General features: G+C 46.5%; 1 protein-coding gene and 1 long non-coding RNA gene across 3 annotated transcripts in view; one reads left to right on the forward strand and one right to left on the reverse strand.

Moving 5' to 3' along the window:
• Positions 1-20,765, reverse strand: part of TAB3 (TGF-beta activated kinase 1 (MAP3K7) binding protein 3) — an 83,175-nt gene extending 62,410 nt beyond the window's left edge. The window contains exon 1 of one of the 2 annotated variants that reach the window (XM_073550679.1): positions 20,698-20,765. The gene's annotated coding sequence lies outside the window, so the exon portion shown is untranslated. Of the gene's footprint in view, positions 1-14,200; positions 14,466-20,697 lie in introns of those variants that run through there. The other variant, XM_073550678.1, reaches the window with a different exon arrangement.
• Positions 16,590-19,715, forward strand: LOC141053618 (uncharacterized). The gene is made up of 2 exons (XR_012221234.1): positions 16,590-16,763; positions 19,139-19,715. It is a non-coding gene; the product is annotated as an uncharacterized lncRNA (long non-coding RNA).
• Positions 20,766-21,882: the final 1,117 nt, after the last annotated feature.

The following is a 21,882-nucleotide window of genomic DNA, read 5'->3' on the forward strand; positions in this document are numbered from 1 at the left end:
AGGCTAATAAATCTACATTTGCACAGTTGGGTGAAACTGACCCCAGCATTTAAATGTCTGGAATAAATCATGCAAGAACAGCAAATAACAATGGCCCTTACTGAATTCACCTCGCTCTCTGAATACCATCCGGTAACTGCAGAAGAAGCTGAAGAACCCTAAATACCAAGAAGCACACATTTATGCCTCCTCAAAATAACAGCAATTCATCAAAGCCTGTCACTCCGCTTTTATGGAAGCAAGTCACCACCATGTGCAATGATCCTTGGCTTCCAGACCTGGAGGATCTGTATCAACTGACTTCATAGAAACACTAGGAAGTGGGCTGCTCCTCTCCACAAATACTACTGATCCAGGAGGATCCACAGACGGAGCACTCATAGCGGAAGATAATGCAAGGTTTAATATCCATTATTTAATCATTTCAGAGACACAAAAATTCATCTTTATTTCTAAGATGTCTGCTTTCTGTCAACCGGTATTTCATTACTTTCATTCATGATCCTGTTATCAATAGAATTCTGAATTGTGCTAAAACTGGGATACTGCTTATATCGGCATAGGTATCAAAATATGGAAAGTTGTCCGTTTTCCATCCGAAAAAAAAAAAAAATACGGTGTTTCATCCATATGTCCGTTTTTGTACATCCAAATAGCACCCGGTTACTACATGAACAGTTTAATAATGAAAGGCCAAGTACAGTTTCCGATGTTAGCCCATGAAAAGCACAAATGAGCAAATCTGATCCAAAATACGGATCTAGAGTACGTGTAAAACCATTGACACGCACATCACACTGACTGTCAGGCTGTGTGCACACGCTGCGGATTAGGTGCGGATTCATCCGCGCGGATTTTGTAAAATCCGCAGGTGAAACCGCAGGTCAAAAGACCTGTGGTTTTACCTGCGGATTGCTCTGCGGTTTTGTCCTGCGGTTTTCCATCTCCTCAAATGAAGGAGATGGCAAACCGCAGCAGAATCCGCAGAAAGAATTAACATGTCAATTCTTTCTGCGGATTGAAAACCGCAGATAATCCGCGCGGAAAATTCCGCACCGTCTGCATTGCGGTTTTTGATTCCCATAGGGAATAATGGTACTGTACACCGCAGCAGAAACTGCTGCGGGTCCGCAGCGGCCAAAACCGCTGCAGAACCGCAGCAAAATCCGCAGCGTGTGCACACAGCCTCAGTGCACTGTCCGTATACAACGTGTTCTGCGATACAGATCAATAACACGCTTGTCTGAATGAGCCTTAAAAACACCTTGCTAATGCAGGAAAGCAAGGCCATACCCACAGTGCTCAGAAAGAGAAGAAGGGGCTCTACAGCTTCTCAGAAACGCAGATTCTTGTATTGCTTGCCCAGCACCTCTTTCCCAGTCTGAGACCAGAAGTGGAGACAACTACTGACTTCGCGTCAACATCTTGCACGAGTCCTATTCTAAATAACTCTAGCAGGGCACACCTGTACCACCCGGCATTCTGGTCTTGCTGCACCCAAGATGGCCACGTCAGTGACGTGTGGGACGCTGTGGTCACCAGAAACCTCAACTCCCCTTCTTTTTCTACACTGTTGTGGCACGATATAGACTTCCTAATATTCTCCTCATGCCACTGCAGCAATTGGGATACAGGAGGAACAATATTCTGCTTTCCTTGTGAGGCAAATAGAGAGCATCAAATAGGGTGACCATTCATAAATGACAAAAAGAAATACTAGAAATGCTTAAAGGAGAAAAGGTGTTGTCTGGCAAAAATAAGTGTGGCTCCGACGGTTGAGACTTGCACCCCTTATAACTCTTATCCCAGTTATACAGTGCCTTGCAAAAGTATTCGGCCCCCTGCAACTTTTCAACCTTTTCCCACATATCATGCTTCAAACATAAAGATACCAAATGTACATTTTTGGTGAAGAATCAACAACTGGGACACAATTGTGAAGTTGATTGAAATTTATTGGTTATTTTAAATTTTTGTGGAAATACAAAAACTGAATAGTGGGGCGTGCAATATTATTCGGCCCCTTTAACTTAATACTTTGTTGCGCAACCTTTTGCTGCGATTACAGCTGCAAGTCGCTTGGGGTATGTCTATCAGTTTTGTACATCAAGAAACTGAAATTCTTGCCTGTTCTTCCTTGGCAAACAGCTCGAGCTCAGTGAGGTTTGATGGAGATCGCTTGTGTACAGCAGTTTTCAGCTCTTTCCACAGATTCTCGATTGGACTCAGGTCTGGACTTTGACTTGGCCATTCTAACACCTGGATATGTTTATTTGTGAACCATTCCATTGTAGATTTTCCTTTATGTTTGGGATCATTGTCTTGTTGGAAGACAAATCTCCATCCCAGTCTCAGGTCTTTTGCAGACTCCAACACGTTTTCTTCAAGAATGGTCCTGTGTTTGGCTCCATCCATCTTCCCATCAATTTTAACCATCTTCCCTGTCCCTGCTGAAGAAAAGCAGCCCCAAACCATGATGCTGCCACCACCATGTTTGACAGTGGGGATGGTGTGTTCAGGGTGATGAGCTGTGTTGCCTTTACGCCAAACATATCATTTAGCATTATCGCCAAAAAGTTTTATTTTGGTTACATCTGAACAGAGCACCTTCTTGCACGTTTGGTGTGTCTCCCAGGTGGCTTGTTCCAAACTTGAAACAACACTTTTTATGGATATCTTTGAGAAATGGCTTTCTTCTTGCCACTCTTCCATAAAGGCCAGATTTTTGCAGTGTACAACTGATTGTTGTCCTATGGACAGACTGTCCCACCTCAGCTGTAGATCTCTGCAGTTCATCCAGAGTGATCATGGGCCTCTTGGCTGCATCTCTGATCAGTCTTCTCCTTGTTTGAGATGAAAGTTTAGAGGGTCGCCAGGTCTTGGTAGATTTGCAGTGGTATGATACTCCTTCCATTTCAATATGATTGCTTGCACAGTGCTCCTTGGGATGTTTAAAGTTTTGGAAATCATTTTGTATCCAAATCCGGCTTTAAACTTCTCCACAACAGTATCACAAGACCTGCCTTTTGTGTTCCTTGGTCTTCATGATGCTCTCTGTGCTTCAAACAGAACCCTGAGACTATCACAGAGCAGGTGTATTTAGGCTAAGTTCACACGTAGCGGAACTCTCGCAGAAATTACCACGAGAGTTCTGGAATTCCATTCCGCGGGAAAATCGCATTTTAAACTCCCGCGACTTTCCCGCAGAAAAACTAGCATTTTGCAAGTGTAATTAGCTTGCAAAATGCTAGCGCTTTCCAAGCGATCTGTAGCATCGCTTGGAGAACTGATTGACAGGTTGGTCACACTAGTCAAACATAGTGTTTGACAAGTGTGACCAACTTTTTACTACTGAGGCCACCTATGCAGCATCAGTAGTAAAAGATAAAATGTAAAAAAATAATAAAAAAAATTAAAAATGGTGCTATTCTTACCTTCCGACGTCCCACACAGCCTTCCCGCCTCTCTCCACGCTCCCGTTCCCAGTAATCCTTTGCGAAAATGCCCGCGATGACGTACGGTCTCGCAGTCATTCGCGATGACGCCGCGCGAATGACCACGAGACTTCGCGATCCCGCAAGAACGGACGTCATCGCGGGCATTTTCGCAAAGGCTTACTGGGAGCGTGGAGAGAGGCGGGAAGACTGCGCGGGACGTCGGAAGGCGAGAACAACAATATTTTTTATTTTAAATTCTATTTTTTTACAGGGATATGGTACCCAAAGCCCGGAGGACAGTCTCCTCTCCTCCGGACCGTGGGTACCATCCGCAATTGTTGTGCTTACTTTTTGCATGGTGTGCACAGCCACATGCGGGAAGTAAGCCGAACAATGCATTCCTATGGGTGCAGGATTGCCGCGATACCGCAAAATTAATGAGCATGCTGCGTTTTTTACCGCAAAGCGATTCTGCAGCATTAACACAGCATTGCGGAATCCCATAGGATTGCATGGGATGCTTATTTTGCCGCGCGGTTAAAACAGCCACGGAAACGCGAAAAAAACGCCACGTGTGAACTCTGCCTTATACGGAGATTTGATTACAAACAGGTGGATTATATGTATCATCATTAGCCATTTAGAACAACATTGGATCATTCAGAGATCCACAATGAACTTCTGGAGTGAGTTTGCTGCACTGAAAGTAAAGGGGCCGAATAATATTGCACGCCCCACTTTTCAGTTTTTGAATTTCCACAAAAATTTAAAATAACCAATAAATTTCGTTCAACTTCACAATTGTGTCCCACTTGTTGTTGATTCTGCACCAAAAATTTACATTTGTTATCTTTACGTTTGAAGCATAATATGTGGAAAAAGGTTGAAAAGTTCAAGGGGGCCGAATACTTTCGCAAGGCACTGTGTATTGACACGGCAGTGAACATGCTCTACTGCTGTTCTATTAGTTCTCTATAGGGCTGCGCTCAGCTTTTTTCCAGCAGCCCCATAGAAAATTAATGGAGCAGCGGTCAGGCATGCACAATGCCGATACAATTTGTAAGAGGGATAAAAGTTTACCTCCAGGAATAAAAATACCTCAATTTTTCTAATGCGGGTTTCAGTGGTGGGACACTGCCCAATAAGAAAGTTATCACCTAAACTATGTGTCACTGGACCACCCCTTTAAGAACTTATTAATGTCAGTTAATGGAATGGTCGTATTAGACAGTTGGCTGATGTGCTTATGCTTCCGCTAATATATATGACATTTGTGCCCTCTCAATAGTGTTGGCATACTCACTGCCTTAAAGTTTTGTATTTAATTGCCATCTTTTATAGTAAGAGGGGTCCCATTGTTATGTTTTAATGGCTCAATTGTATTTAATATAGCATAATTAAATTTTTTGTAAAAAATTACTCTGAGCGCATATATTTAGCGTAGTTTTTTGCTTGACTAAAATTGTGTTTGCAAACTTACAGCACTAAGATCTATGGTAAAAGTGTCCATTAATTTCTGCATGTTCCCTTAGGGCTCATGCAATTTTTTTTTCGCCCTCGGACACAACTAATCTGAGGGGTGGGGGGGGAGAAGCAACATGCCCACATTGGATCTCATATTCGGACCATACTCGATCATGCAAGGCCATAGAATACATTGGACTGCACTCGGATGACATGAGTACAGTCCGATTTCCATGGATTGACTGAATGAAGACATTTTTATTTTTTCTCCATCTTCTCATCCGATTTGATCAGATCTCAGTATGATCACATTTTGTACTGCTGGGGTCCTTGGTTCAAATCCCAATAAGGACAACATCTACAAGGAGTTTGTCTGTTCTCCCTGTGTTTGCATGGGTTTCATCCAATATGCCAAAGATCTACTGATAGGGAATTTATATTGTGAGCCCCAATGGGGACAGTGATGAAGAGGTCTATATGGATTATGGTGGCGCTATATAAGCATGATAATAACCCCTTCACAACATTCACCGAACATGTACAACGCAAGTTCGAAGCAGGCTCACGGGATGAGCCTGCCTCAAACTCAGCAGGAGATGGCTGTGTGTTACAGCCAGCTTCTGCCTCTAACACGCCCACACTGCTCCAACTGCGATTGTTAACCTGTTAAATGACGCTCACAATCTCTGACAGTGGCATTTAAACACACAACGGCATGGAAACACGTTATTCAATGTGTATCTTTCCTTTGAAACCAAGCCTGTGGTCGGGCTTCAAAGTGGACCGTGATTTCTGCTATATACAGAGATATGGAGTTGGAATCAGTATAAGACGGACTGACTCCTAAAATATATAATACACTGGGCACAGTAGTACAATGCAGAATGTGCTGTAAATGTTTTCAAAGAATTTAGGAAAGTTATAAAATGTCCTATAAATATCTGTTCTATTCCTGACCGAAGGAATAGAAATGAATCTGTGCTGCACTTTCCGTACATGCTCAGCAGTGACCAGTGCTGTGGGGTCGGAGTCGGAGGTTTTGCGTACCGATTCCACAACCCTGTAGGTAATATCCCAGAAAACGTAGGTACACTAGGCACCTGACTACAGGGGGACCTGTCCAAAAACAGCAACATGGCTGCCATATCAGGAGTCAGAGGTTTGGCTTACCGACTCCACAGCCCAGTGGCATTGCTGTATTCAGAACAAGCATTCAAATTTTCGCAGATTCAAGGCACCCAATGGGACTATTAAGAACAGTGAAAAGTAAAAAAAAACAAATTTCACAAAAAAAAAAAAAAAATTCAAATCACACCCCTTTTCCCCAACAAAATATAAACATGTAAAAAAAAAAAAAAAAAAAAAAAAAAAAACCACACGTGGTATCGCCACATTCAGAAAAATCTGATAAAAATTAACCCGATCAACAAACATACACGAAAACCACTCTAGAATGCCAAAAGCACTTTTTTTTAGTTGCACAAAATTTCAGTAACAAGCGATCAAAACATCATATCCATCCCAAAATGGCATCAATAAAAATGTGTCACCCCACAAAAAATGAGCGACTGAAAAATGAAAGCGTTACGGTGAGTGGCATAAATGGCGACACAAATCATTTTTTTTTTTTTTCCCACCACTAAAATGAACTGGATATGTTGGGAATTGTCATAAGCACTCTGAGAAACAGAACCATATTGCAATGTTATTTTTACCACAAAATGTACACAGTAAAAACAATTCCCGAACATAAATGTGGGAATTGCGTTTTTTTATTTTCACAATTTCTCCCCACTTGGAATTTTTGCCCCGTTTTCCAGTACAACTATGTGGTAAAATGAATAGCGTCATTCAAAATTACAATTTGTCCCACAATAACAAGCCCTCATGTGTCTACGTGGACCGGAAAATAAAGGCGTTACAGCTCTAGGAAGAAGGAGATATCAACCCAACTCTCTTGGATGAGAGAATACAGTCATATGTTAAAGTTTGGGCACCCCTATTAATGTTAACCTTTTTTCTTTATAACAATTTTGGTTTTTGCAACAGCTATTTCAGTTTCATATATCTAATAACTGATGGACTCCGTTATATTTCTGGATTCAAATGAGGTTTATTGTACTAACAGAAAATGGGCAATCTGCATTTTAATAAAATTTGACCGGTGCAAAAGTATGGGCACAACAACATAAAAGTGACATTAATATTTCGTAGATCCTCCTTTTGCAAAAATAACAGCCTCTAGTCGCTTCCTGTAGCTATTAATGAGTTCCTGGATCCTGGATGAAGGTATTTGTGACCATTCCTGTTTACAAAACAATTCCAGTTCAGTTAAGTTTGATGGTCGCCGAGCATGGACAGCCCGCTTCAAATCATACCACAGATGTTCAATGATATTCAGGTCAGGGGACTGGGATGGCCATTCCAGAACATTGTAATTGTTCCTCTGCATGAATGCCTGAGTATATTTGGAGAGGTGTTTTGGATCATTGTCTTGCTGAATTATCCATCCCCTGCGTAACTTCAACTTCGTCTCTGATTCTTGCACATTATTGTCAAGAATCTGCTGATACTGAGTTGAATCCATGCGACCCTCAACTTTAACAAGATTCCCGGTGCCGGCATTGGCCACACAGCCCCAAAGCATGATGGAACCTCCACCAAATTTTACTGTGGATAGCAAGTGTTTTTCTGGGAATGCTGTGTATTTTAGCCTCCATGCATAACGCCTTTTTGTATGACCAAACAACTCAATCTTTGTTTCATCAGTCCACAGGACCTTCTTCCAAAATGTAACTGGTTTGTCCAAATGTGCTTTTGCATACCTCAGGCGACTCTGTTTGTGGCGTGCTTGCAGAAACGGCTTCTTTCGCATCACTCTCCCATACAGCTTCTCCTTGTGCAAAGTGCACTGTATTGTTGACCGATGCACAGTGACACCATCTGCAGCAAGATGATGCTGCAGGTCTTTGGAGGTGGTCTGTGGATTGTCCTTGACTGTTCTCACCATTCTTCTCTGCCTTTCTGATATTTTTCTTGGCCTGCCACTTCTGGGCTTAACAAGAACTGTACCTGTGTTCTTCCATTTCCTTACTATGTTCCTCACAGTTAAATCTCTGAGACAACTTTTTGTATCCTTCCCCTGAAAAGCTATGTTGAATAATCTTTCTTTTCAGATCATTTGAGAGTTGTTTTGAGGAGCCCATGATGACACTCTTCATAGGAGAATCAAATAGGAGAACTACTTGCAAGTAGCCACCTTAAATACCTTTTCTCATGATTTGATACACCTGGCTATGAAGTTCAAAGCGCAATGAGGTTACAAAACCAATTTAGTGCTTCAGGAAGTCAGTAAAAAGTAGTTAGGAGTGTTCAAATCAAGAAAATGATAAGGGTGCCCATACTTTTGCACCGGTCAAATTTTGTTTAAATGCAGATTGCACATTTTCTGTTAGTACAATAAACCTCATTTGAATCCAGAAATATAACTGAGTCCATCAGTTATTAGATATATGAAACTGAAATAGCTGTTGCAAAAACCAAAATTGTTATAAAGAAAAAAGGTTAACATTAATAGGGGTGCCCAAACTTTTACATATGACTGTATATCTGTGACCCTAGCCTAGAAGCAGTTTCCCAAAACTCCAGTCCTCACGACCCCAGCATGTAGTGTTTTCAGGATTTCCTTAGTATTCAACAGGTGTTGGAATTCTTATTAAGGCATCAGACACGAACACAGGTATGCCCACCTGTGCAATACTAAGGACAGCCTGAAAACATTAAGAGTATGTGCACACATTGCAGATTTGCCTGCAGAATTTTCTGCACGGAATCTGCATCTCTTGGCAGAAAACACGGGTAAAAATCTGTGATTTTTATGCGCGGATTGTTTGCATATTGGCATGCGTTTTTAGCCCTGTGGATTCATTAATGGAATGGGTGCAAAAATGCATGCGGATCCGCAAAAAGAGTTGACATGCTGCGGAAAATAAACCGCTGCGGATTCCGTGCGGAATTTTCCGCTGCATGTGCACAGCTTTTTTTTTTTTCCTATTGAATTACATTGGTTGGTCACACACTTGCGGATCTGCGGAAAATCCGCAACGTATGCACATACCCTAAGTGTTGAGGACTGTGAGGATGAGGTCCTCACATCCTGATATATGATCTGCTGTGAACTGCGGTGACCTCATCATTTACTTTTTCCCACGGTGCTGAAGTCAGCACAGTTCAGCCCTGTAACCACGATGATGTCATCGCTGGCCAATGATGCTGCGCTCGCAGCAGCTCATTCACCAGTGGTTCTCAGCCTGGACGGTCGCATCTTGGCACCATCCAAGTTGAAAACTATTTATCCCCCAGACATGGATCACAGCGTGAGACAGAACAACTGACAGGTGAGGGATATTGTTTTTTAATTTTGTTTTGTTACAGGAGACGAGGGATTCAACGGAATGGGCATTTGGTGAGTATAATTGTGTTTGTTATTTTTAAATTAAAATGGAAATGTGTATCTTGTTTTATTTCAAATAAAGGACTTTATTCTTGCTATGTCTGTATTTACCATATAACTATAGGATTAGTAATGGATAGGTGTCTTATAGATGCCTCTCCATTATAAGCTGTGGGCTTGATGTTACTTGACAATACAAAGGTGACATCAACCCTATGAATATTACTCCACATGCCACCACTACAGGGCAAAAGGGAAGAACTGGGCAAAGCGTCAGAATTGGCGCATACAATAGATGTGCCTTTTCTGGGCTGGGGGGCAATATCCATGGTCCCTTACCAGCCTGAGAATACCAGCCAACCGGCTGTCTGCTTTAGCAAGGCTGGTTGTCAAAAATAAGGGGGACCCTATGCCATAATTTTAAATGATTTATTGAAATAAGAGGGTTTTCCACAGTTTTTTTTATTCTTGATAAACAGCCTTGCTAATGCTGACAACCGAGGGTTGCAGCTCCCAGCTGTCAGTTTTGCCTGGCTCGTTATAGAAAATACAGGGGAACCCATGCCGGATTTTTAAGTTATTTATTTATAGGGCAGGCAGCGGGTGATGAATACTCCTATCAGCTGCTCCTCCTCTCACTGTTATTAGCAGCAGCAAGTGTAGGCTAATGGGAGTAATAGTCCCCTCAGCTACTGCCTGCTCCCATTGTTATCACTTGAATACAACTCTCATAATTCTCTCCTGCGCGTGCTGATCGTCGGTAGAGCAGGGGATAATGATGAGAGCAGTCTTCAGAACCCGGCGCAGGGGAACAGCGCTTACTGTACCGCTGCTTTTCAGGCAACGGCACGTGTCACACGGATGACATAACCCAGTTTGTCATCTGTGTGCAGGGCGTTTTGCGGCCCGTGCTGCCGGGAAAACACTGACGGAAATGTCTACGTGTGGGTCACAAGGACACATGGTCCATGGAAACACATTGACATGTGCACAGACCCATTCACTTGAATGGGTCTACGTGTGTAAGTGACTCACCACACGTACCGGACGCACCGACGCGTGAAACCGGCCTTCGAGGAAGAGGTTGCTTCAGACGTCCATACGCATGTCTTCCAACTCAAAACTGGCAACTTTAGATATGCCTATGAGGCAGTTACGCTCAGGGCTAGGTTTGCAAAGATGTGTGAAGTAGCCCTAAATGCCTACGAAGAACAAACTGCACTGAAAACACAAAAAATAGCACCAAGTCTGTGACTGTCACAATACAGAATGTTTGGAGGATTTGTACTAGACTAACCCTAAAGCTTTGTAAAGAACTGACCTGCTGAAAAATTCAAAATCCACACTTCAAATCAATTTAATTTGGTCATGCGGGACATTTTTTTTTTTTTAGTGGACTGAATGGTCCATGTAAAATCACGGTGACATGTCTGATATTGATCAGAGTGTCGGCTCAAAATCAGCAATGCAAGTCTATGAAAAAAAATAAATGAAAAAAAATAAAATTGGACAGCATTCGAATACCAACTGTGTGTAGTTTGTTTTTCAGTGTGCCAGTTTGGAGAAGGTTTACAATTTTTTTTTTGGCATCAGTGAAAATCACGAATGAAACTTGGTCCATTTTTCTCGTACATCAAAAAACTGATATGTGAATGAGGCCTTACGCTGCGCCTAAATCCACCCTGAAAGTTGTCTACCATGCAGATTTCCTATTGCAAAAAACAGAAGAGGCCTAGAGAGTGTTTTTAGCCCAGAATACGCACTAGAATCAGGCGGAGAACACAACTCCGTGTAAACATCCTTCTCCATACAGCATAGCGCACACCATTACATTAGGAGAAGTGTTACCGATGCTGACAGACATAACACATCTACGATACAAGGGTTACAGTCCACGTTGCTGACTAGGAGGTGTCATTCTGTAAATATTTTTTTGCCAAACCCAAATGTTTACACACCGTATTTCTATGGAGGAATGTAAGAACTCGTACAGACGTCCCTGTAATGCCTGGCCTAGCCGTGGCTCCCCCGACCCGAGCGTGACAGCCTCAGAAATATATGTAGCTGCCAAACTGGGGTTGGAAGAGCCGCAGCCGGTCTGTGCACTACGCTCTGAGACCGGACAGAAAGCCACCAACATTGGGCCATTTCTAGGAACCTGGTAGCCAAGGTGGCCTAAAGTCTGCCACTGCCACTCACATTGATGGGTTGTTTTCTATTGGGATACCTTATAAAACAATGATTGCAAGTGCACCACCGCCATGCTAAACAGAGGGGCCACAGCGCAGCAGAATCTGCTTGTGTTACAGCACGTGAATAAGTCTTGGAAAGTCTGCTACTGTATTCCCCTGTGGGTTCCACCTTTGCAAGTCTTCAGGTAACACAAAGCTTTCCCGGTCGCTGTTGACTTACTCTAAAGGCCATGTCCACACAATGCTGCATTTTCCACTGATTTTTTTTTTTGCGTAGAAAATTGTGCTGCATTTTAACAGTTCCAATAAAATGGATACGATTTAATCTACACTCACACTTTTCCCTACAAGCTTCTATGTCGAGCCTGAAGAAAAAAAAAAAATACAAACCTCATGTAAAAACAGACATGCAGCCTTTTGGGTGCACTAGAGAGAAAAATAATCCTGATGACGGACATCTGCACCAGAGATGCATATAAAAGAGGGGGAAACGTGTTAGGCCTGTTTCACACATCCGTGTGTGTCCATCAGTCAAAATCCTCCGTTTTGCAAAAAAAAAAAAAAAAAAAACGGATCCGCCATTTTCCTTGGCGGATCCGTTTTTTTTCCCCATTGAGTTGAATTAGCGGCGGATCTTGACAGATGGCCATCCGATGGATCCGTTTTTTTGCGGATCCGCCAAAATTTTGACGTCCGCCGACATGCCCGAACGGAGCATGTAACGCTTTTTTGGGCGGCAGGATCCGAACTTCTCACTGCGCATGCCCGAAAGACTTCACTCAGCTGAAAATGTAACCCTAAACTCTGTTCTGGCAGCTGAAAAATTCTCTCTCTCTCCAACGGAATCTGTCAGTGAAAAAGAAAAAAAAATTACTGCATTCTGTGATTTCCCTTTTTTCAAGTCTATGGGTGCATGGAAAACACTGGACTGCACTTTGACGACATCTGAGTGCAGTCCGATTTCCGCAGACTCACAATGGAGAAATTTTGCTCTCCATCTTCTCCTCATATTATCGCATCCGAAAGAATTGCATCACACATAATCATTGTCATTTGCATTATTGGCCAGACTCTCGAATGATAGAATACACAGCCGTCTGACTGTAGCCTCACTCTCATGTGAGCCAGAAGCTAAAGAACAAGAATTACTATAGCTACAGTCACAAAAGAGGAATAACTGCATTGTTTTGTATTGGACTTTACAAGACAGACATTAAAAATTAAAGAAGCTTCCTACCAATATTTATATATAAAATCTGATTAATAATGCTGCAGTCTGATACTAGGATCCATGAGGCTAAGTGATCTGATCTCAGCACCAATCCAGCCTACCATGTGAGGTCACTAGGGGGGCACTGCCAAAGTGCTACAGTGGGTTTTCAGGCCAGTGCCATCCTACCAACTAGACTTTTACTTATTGTTTGGAATAAATAGAAGTATCTCTGCCTTCTGCTCCAATGTTTATCGGATTTGTGAGAACATAGGTTGCCCGCTGTATTGCTGCAATACTAGCTGTTTGCAGGATGTACAGATAGAAACACGACGAGGAATTGTGGCAGACTGGTAACCAGGGCTGTGGAGTTGGTGCAAGATAGACCAACGCCTAAATGGAGATGAGCGAATTGGTTTGGGTTTCCTCTTGTTCGGCAAGCTACAACGGGAACCCAGATACATGGAGGGCCCCGGCTGATCAGCACCGCAGCTGCATGTGTCGCAGTCACAGCACATGTATGGAGAGCCTGGGTGTTGGGATCTCCATGCACGGGCTGTGACTGATCAGTTGTGCTGTGGGGTCAGAGGTTTAGCTTACCGACTCCACAGCCCTGACTGTGAGGGCCCCCGTGAGTGCACGCATCATATATAACAACATGTATGTGCCTGCAGAAATACACCTGCTATATGTGAGGGTGCAGGTACACATACGGGCGTGACCAATATGTATGTGGCATAGGTGTGTGTGCAGGTATACATGTGTGGTATAAGGTATGTGTGACACCGAGTGTAAAATTATACACGTGCGGTGTACGGTAGATGCGACTGCACACGTGCGGTGTACGGTAGATGCGACTGCACACGTGCGGTGTACGGTAGATGCGACTGCACACGTGCGGTGTACGGTAGATGCGACTGCACACGTGCGGTGTACGGTAGATGCGACTGCACACGTGCGGTGTACGGTAGATGCGACTGCACACGTGCGGTGTACGGTAGATGCGACTGCACACGTGCGGTGTACGGTAGATGCGACTGCACACGTGCGGTGTACGGTAGATGCGACTGCACACGTGCGGTGCACGGTAGATTTGACTGCACACGTGCGGTGTACGGTAGATGCGACTGCACACGTGCGGTGTACGGTAGATGCGACTGCACACGTGCGGTGTACGGTACATGACACACAGAGAGCACATCTGTACAGTTATGTACATGGGTGATGTACGCTATGTGTGACGCACTGTGAGGGCACATACCTGTATACAGGTGGGACATACCACTAGGGGTGGAGGGAGCCCCTGCCTTGTCACTTTTTGGCAGCTGGGCCCGTAGCTTCCCTGCCCTCATGCTCTGTATACACCTATATGACAGCCATACTGTCCTGTGCCAGAACTGCCCTGCACCATGCCCTCACTGACGAGACTCCACACTCATCCTACCTGCCAGCTGCGCTCATTCATCTCCCATGTCCCCGTGCAGGTGGTGGGGATGCCCCAGAGCCAGTCACTAGTGGGCGGTCACTGCTCCATGCCCGGGGGGGTTGCAGCTGCACACCGGCTGATCCTTTGGTTGCTTCTCCGGCTTGAGGCCGAGCAGCTGTGACGTCACGAGGTCGGAGCAGTGACTACAAGCGCAACACTGAGCTGCGGAGCCGCCGCACTGAGCCCGATCACTTCCTGGATCCGGTCCCGTGATATCATGACGTAACATAGGCGTCTCGAGTGAAGGGCGTGCGCTGTGCCTGTCACGTGGGGACCTCCGGTGGTTTCTCACCTGTGTGCTCGTATCTGCGGGGGCGTGCAGCGCTGCCGCTCTCTCTGTGCACTGGGGCTGCCGCGCTGTCGCTCTCTCTGTGCACTGGGGCTCCCGCGCTGCCGCTCTCTGTGCACTGGGGCTCCCGCGCTGCTCTCTCTCTCTGTGCACTGGGGCTCCCGCGCCGCTGCCGCTCTCTGTGCACTGGGGCTCCCGCGCTGCTGCCGCTCTCTGTGCACTGGGGCTCCCGCGCTGCTGCCGCTCTCTGTGCACTGGGGCTCCCGCGCTGCTGCTCTCTCTGTGCACTGGGGCTCCCGCGCTGCTCTCTCTCTGTGCACTGGGGCTCCCGCGCCGCTGCTCTCTCTGTGCACTGGGGCTCCCGCGCTGCCGCTCTCTGTGCACTGGGGCTCCCGCGCTGTCGCTCTCTCTGTGCACTGGGCTCCCGCGCTGCTCTCTCTCTGTGCACTGGGGCTCCCGCGCCGCTGCTCTCTGTGCACTGGGGCTCCCGCGCTGCTCTCTCTGGGCACTGGGGCTCCCGCGCCGCTGCTCTCTCTGCGCACTGGGGCTCCCGCGCCGCTGCTCTCTCTGCGCACTGGGGCTCCCGCGCCGCTGCTCTCTCTGCGCACTGGGGCTCCCGCGCCGCTGCGCTCTCTCTGCGCACTGGGGCTCCCGCGCCGCTGCGCTCTCTCTGCGCACTGGGGCTCCCGCGCCGCTGCTCTCTCTCTGCGCACTGGGGCTCCCGCGCCGCTGCTCTCTCTCTGCGCACTGGGGCTCCCGCGCCGCTGCTCTCTCTCTGCGCACTGGGGCTCCCGCGCCGCTGCTCTCTCTCTGCGCACTGGGGCTCCCGCGCCGCTGCTCTCTCTCTGCGCACTGGGGCTCCCGCGCCGCTGCTCTCTCTCTGCGCACTGGGGCTCCCGCGCCGCTGCTCTCTCTCTGCGCACTGGGGCTCCCGCGCCGCTGCTCTCTCTCTGCGCACTGGGGCTCCCGCGCCGCTGCTCTCTCTCTGCGCACTGGGGCTCCCGCGCCGCTGCTCTCTCTCTGCGCACTGGGGCTCCCGCGCCGCTGCTCTCTCTCTGCGCACTGGGGCTCCCGCGCCGCTGCTCTCTCTCTGCGCACTGGGGCTCCCGCGCCGCTGCTCTCTCTCTGCGCACTGGGGCTCCCGCGCCGCTGCTCTCTCTCTGCGCACTGGGGCTCCCGCGCCGCTGCTCTCTCTCTGCGCACTGGGGCTCCCGCGCCGCTGCTCTCTCTCTGCGCACTGGGGCTCCCGCGCCGCTGCTCTCTCTCTGCGCACTGGGGCTCCCGCGCCGCTGCTCTCTCTCTGCGCACTGGGGCTCCCGCGCCGCTGCTCTCTCTCTGCGCACTGGGGCTCCCGCGCCGCTGCTCTCTCTCTGCGCACTGGGGCTCCCGCGCCGCTGCTCTCTCTCTGCGCACTGGGGCTCCCGCGCCGCTGCTCTCTCTCTGCGCACTGGGGCTCCCGCGCCGCTGCTCTCTCTCTGCGCACTGGGGCTCCCGCGCCGCTGCTCTCTCTCTGCGCACTGGGGCTCCCGCGCCGCTGCTCTCTCTCTGCGCACTGGGGCTCCCGCGCCGCTGCTCTCTCTCTGCGCACTGGGGCTCCCGCGCCGCTGCTCTCTCTCTGCGCACTGGGGCTCCCGCGCCGCTGCTCTCTCTCTGCGCACTGGGGCTCCCGCGCCGCTGCTCTCTCTCTGCGCACTGGGGCTCCCGCGCCGCTGCTCTCTCTCTGCGCACTGGGGCTCCCGCGCCGCTGCTCTCTCTCTGCGCACTGGGGCTCCCGCGCCGCTGCTCTCTCTCTGCGCACTGGGGCTCCCGCGCCGCTGCTCTCTCTCTGCGCACTGGGGCTCCCGCGCCGCTGCTCTCTCTCTGCGCACTGGGGCTCCCGCGCCGCTGCTCTCTCTCTGCGCACTGGGGCTCCCGCGCCGCTGCTCTCTCTCTGCGCACTGGGGCTCCCGCGCCGCTGCTCTCTCTCTGCGCACTGGGGCTCCCGCGCCGCTGCTCTCTCTCTGCGCACTGGGGCTCCCGCGCCGCTGCTCTCTCTCTGCGCACTGGGGCTCCCGCGCCGCTGCTCTCTCTCTGCGCACTGGGGCTCCCGCGCCGCTGCTCTCTCTCTGCACACTCGAGAAACTTCTCAGAGATGCTGGGATCCATTGAAGCGTTCCGGAGTCATTACCTCATAAAGTGACAGTTTTCAGAATTATAAAAATTGGCCTGGTCATTAATGTGCAAACCACCTTGGTAGGTAAAGGAGTTAACAGATGTATCTGCTTTTTTGCACTATTGGTCACTCCCCGCTTTGACCTTTCTTTCCTTGTAGGGCCTAACAGGCCCAAAGAGGGTGAGAAGACATCTGAGCTGGGTGGCCATTGCACGGGTATAGGGTGCCAACCTCCGCAGCAAGGTAGGGACAAGTGAGTTTCATATAGGGACCTGTTTGTTACCTTTATACGAGCCATTTTCATAACATTGGCTTGTGTGGATATGTACGTTATAAATGTGCAATTCCTATATGGGGTCAGTTTAATCCTGGGGTGGTATCTCTTTTCAATTATAGGAGCTTATTGTTGAATACTTCCTGTCTCTACCTTACCTCCCCTGTTTGGGCAATACAGGGTCATACAGGGCAAGTCGACATCCAAGTGGGGGTGCCACTGCGCAGGTTAAGGCTATGTGTCCACATTACAGAAATCCTGCGTAATTGACCGCAGCATTTCCACAACTCCCTGCCGCAGGTAAAAAGCATGCGGAATTCACATGCGTTTTCCTGCAAAACACAAGCATTTTGCAAGCGTTTTTAGCTTGCAGAAGGCTAGCGCTTTCCAAGCGATTTGAAGCATTGCTTGGTAAAAGTGATTGACAGGTTGGTCACAAGTGTAACCAACTTTTTACTATTGATGATGCCTATGCAGCATCAATAGTAAAAGATTAGAATGTTAAAAATAATTTTAAAAAATTAAAAATCGGGATATACTTACCCTCTGTTGGCCCCCGGAGTTCTCCTGGTCCTCATTGTCGCTGGCGGCAACTTCCGTTCCCAGGGATGCATTGCGCGAATAACCTCTGATGACGTAGAGGTCTCGCGAGGTTTCTCCTCCAGACCCTGGGTACCATCTGTACATGAAGCGCTCACTTTACGCATGGGGGGCATAGCCACATGCGTAAAGTGAGCGTTTCAATGCAATCCTATGGTGGCGGAAACGCTTAAAAAACGCAACGTGGGCACACAGCCTAAAGGTGCCAACCTCCACAATAAGGCAGGGTCATATTAGGCCATTGGTAGGGAGAATCAATATCCCCTCATTGTATTTTTAGGTGAGTGACCATGTGTTGGCTGCTATACTATATGATTGTTTAAGTACTTTTTTTTTTAACACATTTTGAATAAAAGTGATGTTTTAATGTAGTTCTGCATCTGACGTGTTTAGTGGGTGATATTCTAGTTTTTCAGACACTAATTATTTACAAGTCGGTGAAAATATTCTCTGATGTGAACAGCCCTTTTACCTACAGCCCTTTATCTTAGAAAAAAAAAAAAGAAAATCACAAGGTTGCAAGTTTCAGACCTGTGACCAAAAATCTTACCTAGTCTGGGTTTTGGCCAACAGTTACATTTCATTTATTTTGGGTGCTGCAATGTGACGCCATTGGCAATCATTGAATGACATATCAACATGTGACACTGATCAGAAATGCTGCCTACTAGTTTTTTTAGCTTCAGTGTTCAGGAAAGTGAGTATTTTTTTTTACATTTGTTTCTTTAAAGTCTTTAGTTATCTGCAACATGTAGTTAGTTACAGTACTGTACAGTACAGCGCTACGTATAGTTATGGAAATGACTACATAGCAGATATGTTCTAAAAATGTAGATCTGGTCTTTTGTTCTAGTGACACTTATTCAGTCATAGTCAGAAGTGTTGGCACCCTTGAAATTAATCTAAAAAATGAAGTTTTTTTTTTTCCCCAGAAAATTATAATAATTACACATGTTTTGTTATACACTTGTTTATTTCCTTTGTGTGTATTGGAACAACACACAAAAAAACAGAGAAATAAAGGCAAATTAGACATACACTCAAATCCCCCAAAATGGTCCGGACATAATTTTTAGCACATTTCCAAAATTGTCGGGAAACAACTTTGTTTCAAGCATGTGATGTTTGTTCAGACTTACCTGTGACAAGAACAGGTATGGGCAATATGAAAATCACTCCTGACACTAAATAAAAAGGTTCACAGTGCGCAACATAATTGTAACGCTAATGCCGACATCCCTACATGGTCCCTCTTCCCCCTCCATAAAGGAACGCTGATATACTCACCACACCGGCAGCGTAGTGACCTTTCCATCTCCTGGCATGTCTCCTGCCTCCTATGCACACCATACATGTTTCCCGGCGGTGCGCCTGGTGTGCTTTCCCCTGTTTTTAAAAAGGCAGCGCACACACCTTATAAATAACTCAGGTCAGTATCTAATATAAAAGGCACCCTCCCCATTTGGGAGTTTCCTGAGCAACCCCTGTAGTTTCCTTATAACTCATATGTACAACTGTATACAGCAAGGTCCCCTGTCTTAATCCATTTAAGTTAGTTATCTTGTTTCTATTCCTGTATAGTGCGTACGTTACTCTGAAGCCGCTTTGGTGGTACCTGAACCCTGAAGCCGCTCCAGTGGACCTCGAACCGTGAAGCTGCTCTGGCCGTATCTGAACTCTGTAGCTGCACCAGCAGACCCTAAACCTGAAGCTGCTCTGACAGTATCTGAACCCTGAAGCTGCACCTGTCTGAAGAGGTTCCGAATCCAGCCTTGTCTGTGACTCAGAGTCCAGTCTGTGTCAGCGAACCCAATCCTTGGTTTCGGCAGGAGACCCAGGAGGATACCACTGCGGACACAGAGACATAAAAAAGCTAGCCTACAGTTTGCTATAATGTACGTAAGCCAAAATCTTTTGGGCAAACATCTTGTGGACAGATGAGACCCCAAACATACTTAACCCCTTTTCGACGGGGTAATAAAACGCCCACATCGGAATCCCTCCCTTTGATGCAGGCTGTGGCGCCGAACCCACATCTTTCCCCACACCTGTCAGCTGTTTTGACAGGTGGCACATGTTAAGGAGCTGAAACTCCTAAACCCTTCATCCAATTTTAATGTGGATACCCTCAAATGAAAGCTGAAAGTCTGAACTTCAACTGCATCTGCATTGTTTTGTTTAAAATTCATTGTGGTAATGTCTAGAACCAAAATTAGAAAAATGTTGTCTCTGTCCAAATATATATGGACCTAACTGTATATTAGTCAATTCAAACTTGGAGAAGGCTGTACTATCTTCCTAAAACGAATGTCAGTACTAGGACTACCCCCCTCCTAAGCTCTCTAATAGGCACACAGATCATATGAAGTTGAATAAAACGATATTTTGATATTTGCAATCCGCTGTCACCCTTCACAGCAGAAGTTAACTTTGTGTCATTGCAACAATATCTACTGCTGCAGTCCTCTCCCAGTATTTCAGCTTCTATGTCACAGGCACTCAGTGTGGCGGAAGGGCAGAACAGGAGATTTGATTGATAGCTCTGTCAGAAGAGAGCTGCAAATGTGCTTGTTATGTTTGTAATAAGACGAGATTCAACTGAACTGTGTTAGCTATAATATGGCACAGCTCTGCAGCAGATCTGCCACCACTGAGAAGACAAGTGCTGCTGCAAATGTTTGTAATGATACAAGGTAAAGATTTGTGTGTTTATGAGCGCAGGCTCCCAGTTATTACTTGGTTTACACTTGTAACACCCCTTTCATTTAAAGTAAACTCTGAAGGCAGATTCTCATGCAGATCAGTGCCCAGTCCTTACATATAAGAAAAACATAAATATCTCTGGAATAAGACTTCATATTACAGATATCAAGGTATAATGTTATTCAACTTTCTATGACCTGCATGAGTATGTAGATATCTTAGGAGGGTTGATCCTCCTGACAGATCCCTAAAGGGAATCTAAACAAAAAAACATGACCAGCACCTTCCAAGTGTGAACACGTGCAAGCTGTAGTGACTACAAAACACATATGAGAAAAAGCACAGCAGCACCTTGTGAATGCCAAGACATATGATGTCAATGGAAATAAAAATAAAAAAATTCCCAAACGCTCTGTCCCTCAGCAACATGTACTTACAAATGCGAAGGTTCTTAGCGCATGATTTGGCCAATTCATGTGTGCCCGTCAACCACGGCAAGGTGACACTTCTCTGACGGGTCCAGGTGCTGCTGTGCTTTTTCTCATATGTGTTTTGTAGTCACTACAGCTTGCACGTGTTCACACTTGGAAGGTGCTGGTCATGTTTTTTTGTTTAGCTACATAGGAGGGTGTGACTCCCTCTGCTTGACCCTTGCACTCCTCCCGTCAGCCAGCAGGTGTCTTCACATATTTCAACCAGTTCTACTTGCCCATTTATTTGTAGGCTTGCAGCCCAGGAGAGACTTGTTTGTCCAAAGTGGCATATATAGTAGATTGTGATAGGGTTCAGATAGGACCCGTCAGAGAAGTGTCACCTTGCCGTGGTTGACGGGCACACATGAATTGGCCAAATCATGCGCTAAGAACCTTCGCATTTGTAAGTACATGTTGCTGAGGGACAGAGCGTTTGGGAATTTTTTTATTTTTATTTCCATTGACATCATATGTCTTGGCATTCACAAGGTGCTGCTGTGCTTTTTCTCATATGTGTTTTGTAGTCACTACAGCTTGCACGTGTTCACACTTGGAAGGTGCTGGTCATGTTTTTTTGTTTAGCTACATAGGAGGGTGTGACTCCCTCTGCTTGACCCTTGCACTCCTCCCGTCAGCCAGCAGGTGTCTTCACATATTTCAACCAGTTCTACTTGCCCATTTATTTGTAGGCTTGCAGCCCAGGAGAGACTTGTTTGTCCAAAGTGGCATATATAGTAGATTGTGATAGGGTTCAGATAGGACCCGTCAGAGAAGTGTCACCTTGCCGTGGTTGACGGGCACACATGAATTGGCCAAATCATGCGCTAAGAACCTTCGCATTTGTAAGTACATGTTGCTGAGGGACAGAGCGTTTGGGAATTTTTTTATTTTTATTTCCATTGACATCATATGTCTTGGCATTCACAAGGTGCTGCTGTGCTTTTTCTCATATGTGTTTTGTAGTCACTACAGCTTGCACGTGTTCACACTTGGAAGGTGCTGGTCATGTTTTTTTGTTTAGCTACATAGGAGGGTGTGACTCCCTCTGCTTGACCCTTGCACTCCTCCCGTCAGCCAGCAGGTGTCTTCACATATTTCAACCAGTTCTACTTGCCCATTTATTTGTAGGCTTGCAGCCCAGGAGAGACT

The sequence above is a fragment of the Dendrobates tinctorius genome, unplaced genomic scaffold (genome assembly GCF_039654945.1).
Source record: "Dendrobates tinctorius isolate UK_male_01 unplaced genomic scaffold, ASM3965494v1 ptg000166l, whole genome shotgun sequence".
Lineage (NCBI taxonomy): Eukaryota > Metazoa > Chordata > Amphibia > Anura > Dendrobatidae > Dendrobates > Dendrobates tinctorius.